Genomic DNA, 12,979 nt, shown 5'->3' on the forward strand with positions numbered 1-12,979 from the left:
GTCACAGAAGTAGAAGCAGAAACTCAAGCAGAAGCAACTGCAGAAGAAGAAGAAACAGATGCAGAAGCCGAAGCAGAAGAAGAAGCAGAAGAAGAAGTAGATTCAGAAGAAGAAGCAGATGCAGAACCACCGGTGCTTGGCCACCCATCACCAGCGGCGACGACGGAGCGTGCGAGGACCAGCGACGCACTCCACCCTCGGATCCCTCTCTCTCCTCGGCCACCTATCACCCGCGGACCGGTGACGGAGCGTGCGCGGACCAGCTCAGTCTCGGATCCCTCTCTCTCTCTCCTTCGCGCGCCGCCCTCTGTGCGTCGGGCTCCTCTTCCCGGCGACGCACTCTACGGCGGCAGAAACATGCATGAACGGTCCTTCCTTCCACCGGTGCTCCTTCTCTCTTTCCCCTCTTCTCTTCTCCCCCATCGCAGCCCCTCTCCTTTCTTCTTTCTTTCGGTGATGGCGACGGCAGCTCCAAGCTTCGCCGACGCCATCCCTTCCCCCTCCCCTTCCCCTTCCCTTTCCCCCTCTTCCTTTCCCCTTTCCCCTCTCCCTCCCCTCCACCCTTTGCGTTTCCTTTCGGCCCCCACCCCAAAACGTGTTTCCTCCCCCCCCAAATGCGTTCTTTTCTTTTTTAAAAAAAGTATATTTTTTTATTAAAGTAGGGGTATTTTAGGAATAAAATTAAAACTTTTATTAAAAAAGGACGATTTAAATACGAAAAAAAAATGTTAAGGATGATTCTAAATAAAAAATTACGTTTGGGGACGGTTTCGATTCTGACCCCAACATTAGGGACCAAAACAATACTTATCCCTAAAAATTGGTTAAGAATTAAAATATCTTATTATCTAAAATTCACTAAGGACTAATTTAAATAATTTACTTTAGAGGTATTCACGCGTCAAGTTGATTCAAATTTAAGGTGAAATGAGAATCAAACTAACTAAATTATAATTGGCTCGGTTTTGCATTTTTTTATATGTATACCTGAACCAAACCAAACCATTAAGAACGGATTGGTTCGCTTTGAGTAATTGGGTACCCAGTGAAATAGGAATTTAGAAAAAAATTGAAAAAAGGAGTTTTTTTTCAAATTCTATAAATATAGTAAACATGTAGTATCAATAAACAACTCGATAATGTTATAACAATAACAAAATACCCATAATAATTCAAACACATTAAAAACTACAAATAAAAGTGCAACAACAATAAGTCTTCAAAAGCTTCACTCCATAATTCTTCATTCCATCAACCAAGTATATTCAAGAGAAGAGTTGTGACCTTCAAAAAATCAGCCTATAATTAGCCAATGCCAACATATAAATTGATTAATTAAAAGTAATTTAGTAAACAAATCATTAGTAAAAAAATGTTAACCTTAAATTGTTCTAAACAATATAAACTCCAACAGCTTCATTAGATATTGATAAAACTAAAAACTCTACAATCACAAGAATTAAATTATAATTAAAAACTCAACAATAACAACAATACATAATGATTTTAAAAAATATAAGTAAAAAATAGTTACCTAATTCAAGTTATTTTTTTTCCTCAAGTTCTTTCTTTAATCATGCATCTTCTCTCGAGCCCTCAACCAATTTTGTGTGCAAATTAGAGACTCAACAGTAGAATAACTCAAAGAGCCTCTAAATGGGTCAAGCACACGACCACTAGTAGTAAATGTTGACTCAGGAGACACGGTAAAGACAGAAATAGCTAACAAATCCCTAGTCATGTGAGAAAGAGCATAATACTTTATAGATTTCATTTTTCATCAACGCACAATGTCAAAACTGAGAATGTTATCCTCCACATTATCTTCCATGTATCTTTCAACTCATTCCTTTTGACCTTATCTTATTTTTTTAATCCTTCAATTTAAACTCATCCTCATAGCCATCTTCGATCTCTTTCTCATTTGTATTTTTACCACCAAGGCCATGATTATGAGAGGCAATGCTACTAGAGTTGAAACTACTAGAAGAACTACCATCCGGAAGGAAATATATCATGGAGTAATACTCAAATAGCTTATGAATGATGTCCTTCAACTTATAACGAGAATCAAGAAAAACAACCATAAAAAAGTAATTTATGCTATCATTCTCTCAATATTTGTCGAATTTCACTTTCATTCGTGTAGCCATTTTTGGCAAACCAACATCATTACTCTTTCTCTACTTATTCAAAGTTTTTTGAATGTCATACAATTTATTGAAAAAATTATTAAATGTAATATTCAAAGAACTGGAGAAAGAAAGAGTAGCATCATAAAATATCTTCAAAAACTTCATAAACACAGGTGCCATTTTTCAATCATTAGCATCAAGAGATCTTCTTTCAAACTCAAGCACCAACAAATAGAAGGAGTCTTGATAATTAAACCGACTAAAAGCTGACTCAAACTTTTCAGTAGCATTTATCATCAAATAAGTGAAGTTCCACCCAATAGGCACATCTAACACTACCATAGCCTTATAAGTTATATTTGCCTCTTGAACACACATCTTAAAGTCATACAATCTCTAGCAATTGTGATATGTGAGAAAACTCTAAACTTAGGTCGTGCTTCACTCATAAACTCTATAAAGTTTTGAGCTTTGACAAATTTAAAATGAAGTCATCAACAATTATCATCTTCGTAAGGGCAAGATGAGTTTGCTCTTGATTAAAATCAACAAGCTTCATACTAAAAACATTAGGGTCGTCCTCAAATTGGCTCCTAAGTGAAATGGTCTTTTGCCCCTTTTCAACTTGCTTATGAAAATTTTTAGTGCAAATTCTCAAATATTTATGCACATTTGTGGCACCATGACTAGCATTATCGCATGCATATTTTTTTTACAATAGTTACAAGTGACTTCATTAGGAGAACTTTTAGAAAAATGAGCCCAAACACCGCTAAATGTCCAGTTGGATTTACGTTTTACCTCTTTTGGAGGCTTAGCAGTAGCTCTAGTAGCTTCAGTATGTGTTTGTAATTGTGCATTAGGTTTTGATGGAGGATTTAAGGCAGGCAGTAGTGGGGGAGTTGGACTCTATGAAGTTCCACCAGAAATACCATCATGAATGGAAGTGAGAGTGACTGCACTTGGAGAAGATGTGCTTCCAACAACAATGTCACTAACAAGATTAGTGTTTGCCATTTTTTAAACTACAAAAAAGCATAACAAAACTGTCAAAACATCAACCACTCAGAATTTTTACACATTTTACAAGAACTTAGAATTTGTCATTAACATGGATTTCAACAAGAATTCTAAACTCAGAATTTTAAAACAAATGAATTGAACAAAAAATTTAATAGATATTAAAAAGAACAGCCTCCAATTCTTATAACGAACCAATTAACAGAGTATATAAAAAAAAATTAACAACACTTAACCCTAAAAAAATGGATTCTTACTTAACTGAAGAAGACTATCACCATAGATCGGAGGAGAATGACGTTGTTGACAACTGGACGATGCTGTTGATGACTACACAATGCATGCTGGAGATGATGACATCTCTGCCTTGAGAAGGTGACACTGACACACCCTCGACTGGACGACACACGTTGTCATGCTGGAGAGGACGTCGCTGCTGAAGAGGACGATGTTGCTGTAGTGTTGTGAGTGACACGACGATGTTGCTATAGCCTTCCTTAAGTGAGTTAGTGATTGTCATAAATGAGGGAGTAAGCTTGCCTTCAACCTTCAGCCACCGCTGTAAGCGAGTGATTCCATACTCGCCATTAGTGACAAAGGTGAGTAAGGGTGTGAAGAGGCTTTGACCTCTGCTAGGGTTTTCTTGAATTTTGATTTCGGTGGTAGGGAATGGGGAGAGAAAATAATAATACAATGGGTGGGGGTGGCTATTGTGTTTGGTACTTTGGTTTTAAAGTTAGGTATTTCAGCAAAAATAATATATATTTTTTAACTTTATACTTTTTATTTAATGAAAAGGGGTTCAGGTCTACGGGTTGGTTTGGATTCCATTCCCCCAGAATCATTACCTAGACCAATTATGATCGAGTGCATCGAGTTGAGTCTAATTATACTCGATTAGCTACTGGTTCTAAAACTAATTTAATCGGATCCACTACAAAAACAAAGGTCTATGGTCATGGTTAGCTAGTAAAAAGGGTGACTGTAGGTCTATAGTCACAGTTTTTGACCTATGGTCACGGTTTTTCCACTGTGGCCAATTTTGTTGTATCCATAGGTCTATGGTCATAATTTTTTTTATCTCTAGTCATGGTTTTTATGGTCACGGTTACAGTGCTTAAATTCTGATATTTTAGGCCACGTTTTTTTACCGTGACCATAGCCTAATCTATGGTCGCCGTTTTGTAAAACCGTGACCACAGCTTATCTATGGTCACCCTATTTTAAATGTGTGACCATAGATTAGGCTATCGTCACCCTTTTGTAAAGTCGTGACTATAGGCTGATTTATGGTCATGGTTTTAACGTAATCATAGCTTACTTTTAGTCACCCTATTTTAAAACTGTGACCATAGCTCACTCTTTGGTCACCCTTTTGAAAAATCGTGACTATAACCTTATTTATAGTCATGGTAAAATACTGTGACCATAGCTTATCTATGGTCACCCTATTTTAAAGTCGTGACTATAGCTTATTCTATGGTCACTCCTTTAAAATGTCTCGTAAAAACTGAAATTTGGTTAGTTGCAATGAAAATGGATTGTGACTTAAAGCAAGCTTTAACTAAAATGTTAGTGATTTGAACACTGGATTTTTTTGCTTTAGGGAAGTCTTTGTCTGATAATTATGACTATTCAGTTCTGTTCCGTTCTGTTCTGTTCTGACATTTGTTGCTTAAGTTTGAAGATATTGTGTGTTTGTTTCTTGATCCTCACTTCTGTTTCCCTTCTTTTTTTGGTTTAATGCATTCGGTTGCTTTTCGTTGCATACTTTGTCTTTTGAATATATTCTCTGCTCTCTCTTTAACTGAATGGTTCTATTTTAAGTTTTTTGAAACCACAAATTGCTTTGTCCTTCTTTGTTATTTTGTGTTCTTTCTAATTGGAATTTAGTTAACTAACTAAGCACCTTTTTCTCTTCTTGTTTAATTTAAAATGTTCTCTTTTCTATTGTTCAGTTAATCATTACTTTTTTCGAGGGTGGTAATTCAATTTGAAGATAAACATTCTGTTCAAAACAGTAGGGACCAGATTAAAAGCTTTTAAATTTCTAATGCTAACATTATGGGATTGCTAATGCTAATGCTAACATTATGGGATTGCATGTCCCATTTTGTTTCATATCTGGTTCTCCCGTTGGCCTCTTCGTCTCTTTGTTTCTCTGTCCCTCTTTGTCTTTTTTCTTTTCTGCTTTGCAGCTCTAATTTTCTACAATTGTTGCTTCACATATTCTTGTTTACTGTGGCATTAATGAAAGAAGTTCTCCATCTAATACCTTACTCTCAATAATACGAGATTTCCTGGTTGACAAAAAAAAATTATTTTTTTAATGCACTGTGGTTTTTAGTTTCTAGTTTTTTCTGTTTAGTCAATCTTATTTGTAACTAAAGAGGTTGACCTTTCTTTATTCCTTGTAATTCTTATGGCTTGACTTCGTGGATCTTGCATGTCTTCTTTTGGTTGTCTAATCTTTCTTGGTTATTCTTAAGATTCCATATATAAAATTGATCATGTTTTGAACAAAGTGAGCATATCATGGCTGATGTATGTTGCTGGTTATTATGCTCACAATTTATGAAAGTCTCAGTCTTGAAATTGATTACATCTTTTTTATGTTTTGCCCCTTTAAAATCTTTTTTAATGAGTTGAAAGTAATTTATTTGTAGTTGTTGATAACAGCTTTTAATTATGCAATGTAGGATTCAATCGCAAATGGAATCCCTTTGGAAGATTTTGGACATGGTCATCCTGATCCTAATCTAACGTGAGTTTAGCTCTTTATTTTATAAAATTGTCTTTTCACCCGAGATAAATATATTTGATGGATTGTTCATTGGACAGATATGCAAAGGATCTTGTCAACATTTTGTATGCTAAAAATGGTCCTGATTTTGGAGCTCCATTACTATAAATATATCTTAAAATTTTTAGAATTCTGAAAAACAATGTTGACCGTTTAGAATGGTAATGTCTACGTGTTCTCCAAGAAAAGAAAAATTGTTGTGTATCTTGTGTTTACAGGGCTGTTTTAGCTTGGCTTTTTATTATTACGCACCGCAACAAAGACAAGAAGGCAGGGGAGAAACTGATCTCTGTGGCTGATGTTGTGAAGGAACATTGGGCAACTTATGGAAGAAATTTCTTTTCTAGATATGAATATGAGGTAGGTGTCATCATGGCTGCAATTGAAGTTTCATTTGTAACATGATCTTGGTATTTCAGCTTTATATTTTGATTTTCTTAGTAAAATGAGCATGGTTAAGTGTAATGGTTTATTTTACAAATCCATCTCCTTCATGTAGGAATGTGAATCTGAAGGTGCCAATAAAATGGTAGCATACCTACGAGAGACTGCATCAAAGAGCAAGATTGGTGATAAGTTCTAATGATAATTTTGATAGTTCTAATGATCTCCTAAGTTCTAATGATGAACTTATTTTGTCCTAATTCAATTATTAGTTTTGTTAAAGTATTGTAATTTTTTAATTACAATTTTAGCATGTAAATAATTCATGTAAATCAATAAAAAATCAATTTTTTATACTTTCTAATTTTGTCCTTTTGTTTAATTTGACAAAGGAATAGGCCACGCTTTCAAAAGATTTTAACTGGCAAGCCACGCTTTTGAAGTGTGATTGTATGTGCTTTATCGATACGCTTTGAAAGTGTACTAAAAACCAACCTAATCGGCACACTTCAAAAGCGTGGCGATATGGCCACGCTTTTTAAGCGTGGCAAGAGTGAAAGCGTGCCAGTAGAAAAAGCATGCCGGTAGATCCACAAAAGTGTGGCGATGAGCAACCGGCACGCTGGCAGATGTGACCCTTTCAAAAGCGTGCCGATAGCTCAAAAAGTGTGGCAAAAAGCTATTGGCACGCTTTTTTTTCACTTTTCGGCACGCTTTTAAAGCGTGGCAGAAAGCTTATTTTCTTGTAGTGCCCTTTTGAAAAATCGTGACCATAGCTTATCTACGGTCACCCTATTTTAAAACCGCAACCATAACTTATTCTATTTTCTTATATTTATTTATTTTTAAAGCATAATCACATTCCAAAATTATTATAATCATAAAATAAGTCTAAAAAGAAAAAATCCAAGAAATATAAATCATAAAATTTACATTATAAGCTAGATATGTTTAGTCCAAACAACACAAATTAAAATAGTGCGTAATTTATCCATTACATGTAATACCGAGTAGAGCCTCTTAAAAAAAGTACAAAAGACATGAAAATATTACATTTAGAAAACTAAAGTATATATGAGACCCATCCCATCCCATCTCATATTTCTATGAAAAATAATATTTTCTTCACATCAAGTCCTCCTGCTAGCAAAAGAAATAAACATGTTAGAATGGAATAAAAATGTTTTCGATGACACAGTACAGTTGAGTAATGAATATGTGACGCGTGTTTAGTAAGTCAATCAACATTAGAAAGGACTATATTAATAAGTCAATCAACAATAGAAAGGTACCCATAAAAAAATTTCAATGACAATTAAGGGAAAAAAGGTGATGCTAATCACAATCAACAACACATCTAAATGAAAGTTCCAAGACAAAACTATCAAAGAGTTTTGAACATCATGCATCGTATAATCCCACAAACTAGGCTATTTTACTCATATGATTGTAAAGGCACTCATTCAGACAACGCAATATAAATAATGCCAAATCAACTTTAAGATTAAACTCAGTATACATATTCTGTAAAGAATGATTGACAACCCACCATCAATTCATTCATACCAACTAGTCAACTACAAACGTAATCAATAAGTACTCAGCTAGCATTAACTTGCATACACATGAAACTTTGATTTGTTTTTTATTTATGAATGATAATTATAAGTTTATAGAAATAAAACTTTGATTTGCTTTTTATTTATGAATTATGATTTTTTAAATTAAATTAAGAAGCTTATCTACAATTTAATAGTTTTTAATCTTTTTTATTTTTTAATATTGATGTTTATGTAACTTACGATACGCGTACAGAAATTAAACTTCTCGATATAAGATATGTATCTTGATCACATTGTTCTATTTTTCTGCATATTTTTAAATTTGGAACTCTCTTTAATTTCTTAAATTATTATGACAACATCTAGAATATATCAGAACTACAATAAAAAAATATGGCAGCAAGTGCTTGATGAGCGGATAATTTGTACGCTTTTTGGCATTGTTTTTAGTATGTTTTTAGTATGATCTAGTTAGTTTTTAGTATATTTTTATTAGTTTTTAGTTAAAATTCACTTTTCTGGACTTTACTATGAGTTTGTGTGTTTTTCTGTGATTTCAGGTATTTTCTGGCTGAAATTGAGGGACCTGAGCAAAAATCTGATTCAGAGACCAAAAAGGACTGCAGATGCTGTTGGATTCTGACCTCCCTGCACTCGAAGTGGATTTTCTGGAGCTACACGATGCATGGTTGATCGCCTGACAACCGAGCGCTCGCCTGACAACCGAGCCAGCCATTCCGTGAGATCAGAGTCTTCGTGGTATAGGCTAGAACTGATGGCGGCATTCAAGAGAATCCGGAAGGTCTAACCTTGTCTGTGGTATTCTGAGTAGGATTCAATGATTGAATGACTGTGACGTGCTTCAAACTCTTGAGGGCGGGGCGTTAGTGACAGACGCAAAAGAATCACTGGATTCTATTCCGGCCTGATTGAGAACCGACAGATGGATAGCCGTGCCGTGACAGGGTGCGTTGAACATTTCCACTGAGAGGATGGGAGGTAGCCACTGACAACGGTGAAACCCTTGCTTAAGCTTGCCATGGAAAGGAGGAAGAAGGATTGGATGAAGACAGTAGGAAAGCAGAGAGACGGAAGGGAAGGCATCTTCATACGCTTATCTGAAAGTCCTACCAATGAATTACATAAGTATCTCTATCTTTATCTTTATGTTTTATGCGTTTATCACCATACCCATTTGAGTTTGCCTGACTAAGATTTACAAGGTGACCATAGCTTGCTTCATACCAACAATCTCTGTGGGATCGACCCTTACTCACGTAAGGTTTATTACTTGGACGACCCAGTACACTTGCTGGTTAGTTGTGCGAAGTTGTGTTTATGCCATGGTATTGAACACCAAGTTTTTGGATTCATCACCGGGGATTATTTGTGTTGTGAAAAGTATTGATCACAATTTCGCGCTACCAAGTTTTTGGCGCCGTTGCCGGGGATTTTTGAGTTTGGACAACTGACGGTTCATCTTGTTGCTTAGATTAGGTATTTTTTTTTCTTCAGAGTTCTTAAGAATGAATTCTAGAGTTTCATGATGATCTGTTGAAATCTGGCTGGCTGTGAAGCCATGTCTAATTTCATTGGACCGAGGTTTCAACTTATCATCACAAGAGCTTGTTGATTTCTATCAATCTTGCTTTTGGAGCAATGATCTGCTAAGGCTTGGCTGGCCATTGGCCATGTCTAGTGTTTTGGACCGAAGCTTTCCTTGAAAGCTTGGCTGGCTGTGAAACCATGTCTAATTCCTGGACCGGAGTCTTAGACTAGCATTGCACTGATTCCTGGAATTCTCATTAAGAACTTTGATACCTTTTTCTACTTAATTTTCGAAAAAGCACAAAAAAAAATTTTACAAAGTCATAAAATCCAAAAATATTTCTTGTTTGAGTCTAGTGTTTCATTTTAAGTTTGGTGTCAATTGCATACATTCATTCATGTGTCTTAAGGATCTTCAAGTAATTCTTGATGATTTCTTACTCTGATCTTTGAATTCTTTTGACTTGAGTGTTTATGTGTCTCATATGCATTCTCATTAGTGTCAGTAGTATACAAACTGCTAAGTTTGGTATCTTGCATGCATTGTTATTTGATTCTTGTTGCACTTTGATTATTCCTTATTATTAAAAATCCAAAAATATTTTTAATTTGTGTCTTTTCAAGTCAATAATACAGAGAATTGAAGATTCAGAACATACTGCAGAGGAATTGCACAGAAAAGCTGGGCGTTCAAAACGCCCAGTGAAGAAGGACAGACTGGCGTTTAAACGCCAGCCAGGGTACCTGGTTGGGCGTTTAACGCCCAAAAGGGTAGTATTTTGGGCGTTAAACGCCAGAATGTGCACCATTCTGGGCGTTTAACGCCAGGATGGCACAAGAGGGAAGATTTTGTTTTCAATGCAAATTTTTTTCAAGTTTTCAAAGTTTTTCAAGATCAAATCCTTTTCAAATCATATCTTTTCAATCATATGTTTTCAAAATCAATTTCTTTCTATTTTTAAAAATACTTGCTATCAATTAATGATTTGATTCAACATTTCAAGTATGTTGCCTTTTCTGTTGAGAAAGGTTTAATGCTTGAATCATATCTTTTCTTGTTAGCCAAGTTTTTAATTTTCAAAATCAAATCTTTTTAAAATGTTTTTCAAATCATATCTTCTCAATCACATCTTTTTAAAACCAATCATATCTTCTTAACCACATCTTTTTCAAAATAATTTTCAATCAAATCTTTTTGATTTCTAATTTCAAAATCTTTTTCAAAAATCACTTGATTTCTTTTCCACTCTTGGTTTTCGAAAATCAATTTAGTGTTTTTCAAAATGTTTTCAAAATCTTTTACTTGATTTTCGAAAATTACTTCCCCTCTTCTCACATCCTTCTATTCATGGACTAACAATATTCCTTAATGCAAAATTCGAACTCATTCTTCTTTGATAAGTTCGAATTTTCTACTTCTACCTTCCATTTTTCTTTTCCTCTGACACCTAAAGGAATCTCTATACTGTGACATAGAGGATTCCACATTTTCTTGTTCCCTTCTCTTTCTTATGAGCAGGAGAAAGGACAAAAGCATTCTTGTTGAGGCTGATCCTGAACCTGAAAGGACCTTGAAGCGAAAGCTAAGAGAAGCCAAGGCACAACTCCCTGTAGAGGACCTAACCGAATTCTTCAAAGAAGAAGAACACATGGAAGCCGAAAACAACAATAATGCCAACAATGCAAGGAAGGTGCTGGGTGACTTTACTGCACCTACTCCCGACTTCTATGGGAGAAGCATCTCTATCCCTGCCATTGGAGCAAACAACTTTGAGCTTAAGCCTCAATTAGTTTCTCTAATGCAACAGAATTGCAAGTTCCATGGACTTCCATTGGAAGATCCTCATCAGTTTTTAGCTGAATTCTTGCAAATCTGTGACACAGTCAAGACTAATGGGGTTGACCCTGAGGTCTACAGACTTATGCTATTCCCTTTTGCTGTAAGAGACAGAGCTAGGACAGGGTTGGACTCACAACCTAAAGAAAGCCTGGACTCTTGGGAAAAGCTAGTCAATGCCTTCTTGGCAAAGTTCTTTCCACCTCAAAAATTGAGTAAGCTTAGAGTGGAAGTCCAAACCTTAAGACAGAAGGAAGGAGAATCCCTCTATGAAGCTTGGGAAAGATACAAACAATTAATCAGAAAGTGTCCTTCTGATATGCTTTCTGAATGGAGCATCATAGGTATTTTCTATGATGGTCTCTCTGAACTATCCAAGATGTCTTTGGATAGCTCTGCTGGAGGATCTCTTCATCTGAAGAAGACGCCTACAGAAGCTCAAGAGCTGATTGAAATGGTTGCAAATAACCAATTCATGTACACTTCTGAAAGAAATCCTGTGAACAATGGGACTAGTCAGAAGAAAGGAGTTCTTGAGATTGACACTCTGAATGCCATATTGGCTCAGAACAAAATATTGACTCAACAAGTCAATATGATTTCTCAAAGTCTGTCTGGAATGCAAAATGCACCAAGCAGTACTAAGGAGGCTTCCTCTGAGGAAGAAGCTTATGATCCTGAGAACCCTTCAATGGAAGAGGTGAATTACATGGGAGAACCCTATGGAAACACCTATAACCCTTCATGGAGAAATCATCCAAATCTCTCATGGAAGGATCAATAGAGACCTCAACAAGGTTTCAACAACAATAATGGTGGAAGAAACAGGTTTAGCAATAGCAAGCCTTTTCCATCATCTTCTCAGCAACAGACAGAGAGTTCTAAGCAGGATAACTCTGACTTAGCAACCATGGTCTCTGATCTAATCAAAACCACTCAAAGTTTCATGACTGAAACAAGGTCCTCCATTAGAAATTTGGAGGGACAAGTGGGACAGCTGAGCAAGAAAATTACTGAACTCCCTCCTAGTACTCTTCCAAGCAATACAGAAGAAAATCCAAAAGGAGAGTGCAAGGCCATCAACATGGCCGAATTTTGGGAGGAAGGAGAGGAAGTGAACGCCACTGAGGAAGACCTCAATGGACGTCCACTGGCCTCCAATGAGTTCCCCAATGAGGAACCATGGGAATCTGAGGCTCAAAATGAGACCATAGAGATTCCATTGGACTTACTTCTGCCATTCATGAGCTCTAATGAGTATTCTTCCTCTGAAGAGGATGAGTATGTCACTGAAGAGCAAGTTGCTAAATACCTTGGAGCTATCATGAAGCTAAATGACAAGTTATTTGGAAATGAGACTTCGGAGGATGAACCTCCTTTGCTCACCAAAGAACTGGATGACTTGTCTAGGCAGAAACTGCCTCAAAAGAGACAGGATCCTGGGAAGTTTTCAATACCTTGTACCATAGGCACCATGACCTTCAACAAGGCCTTGTGTGACTTAGGGTCAAGTGTAAACCTCATGCCTCTCTCTGTAATGGAGAAGTTAGGGATCTCTGAGGTGCAAGCTGCAAAAATCTCACTAGAGATGGCAGATAATTCAAGAAAACAAGCCTATGGACTTGTAGAGGATGTTCTGGTTAAAGTTGAAGACCATTACATCCCTACTGATTTCATAGTCCTAGAGACT

General features: G+C 36.2%; 1 non-coding gene across 1 annotated transcript; it reads right to left on the reverse strand.

Annotated features, from left to right (window-relative positions):
- Nucleotides 1-11,506: 11,506 nt before the first annotated feature.
- Nucleotides 11,507-11,614, reverse strand: LOC112767424 (small nucleolar RNA R71). Its single transcript, XR_003184902.1, has one exon. It is a non-coding gene; the product is annotated as a small nucleolar RNA R71 (small nucleolar RNA).
- Nucleotides 11,615-12,979: the final 1,365 nt, after the last annotated feature.

The sequence above is a fragment of the Arachis hypogaea genome, chromosome 2, assembly GCF_003086295.3.
Source record: "Arachis hypogaea cultivar Tifrunner chromosome 2, arahy.Tifrunner.gnm2.J5K5, whole genome shotgun sequence".
Taxonomy (NCBI): Eukaryota; Viridiplantae; Streptophyta; class Magnoliopsida; order Fabales; family Fabaceae; genus Arachis; species Arachis hypogaea.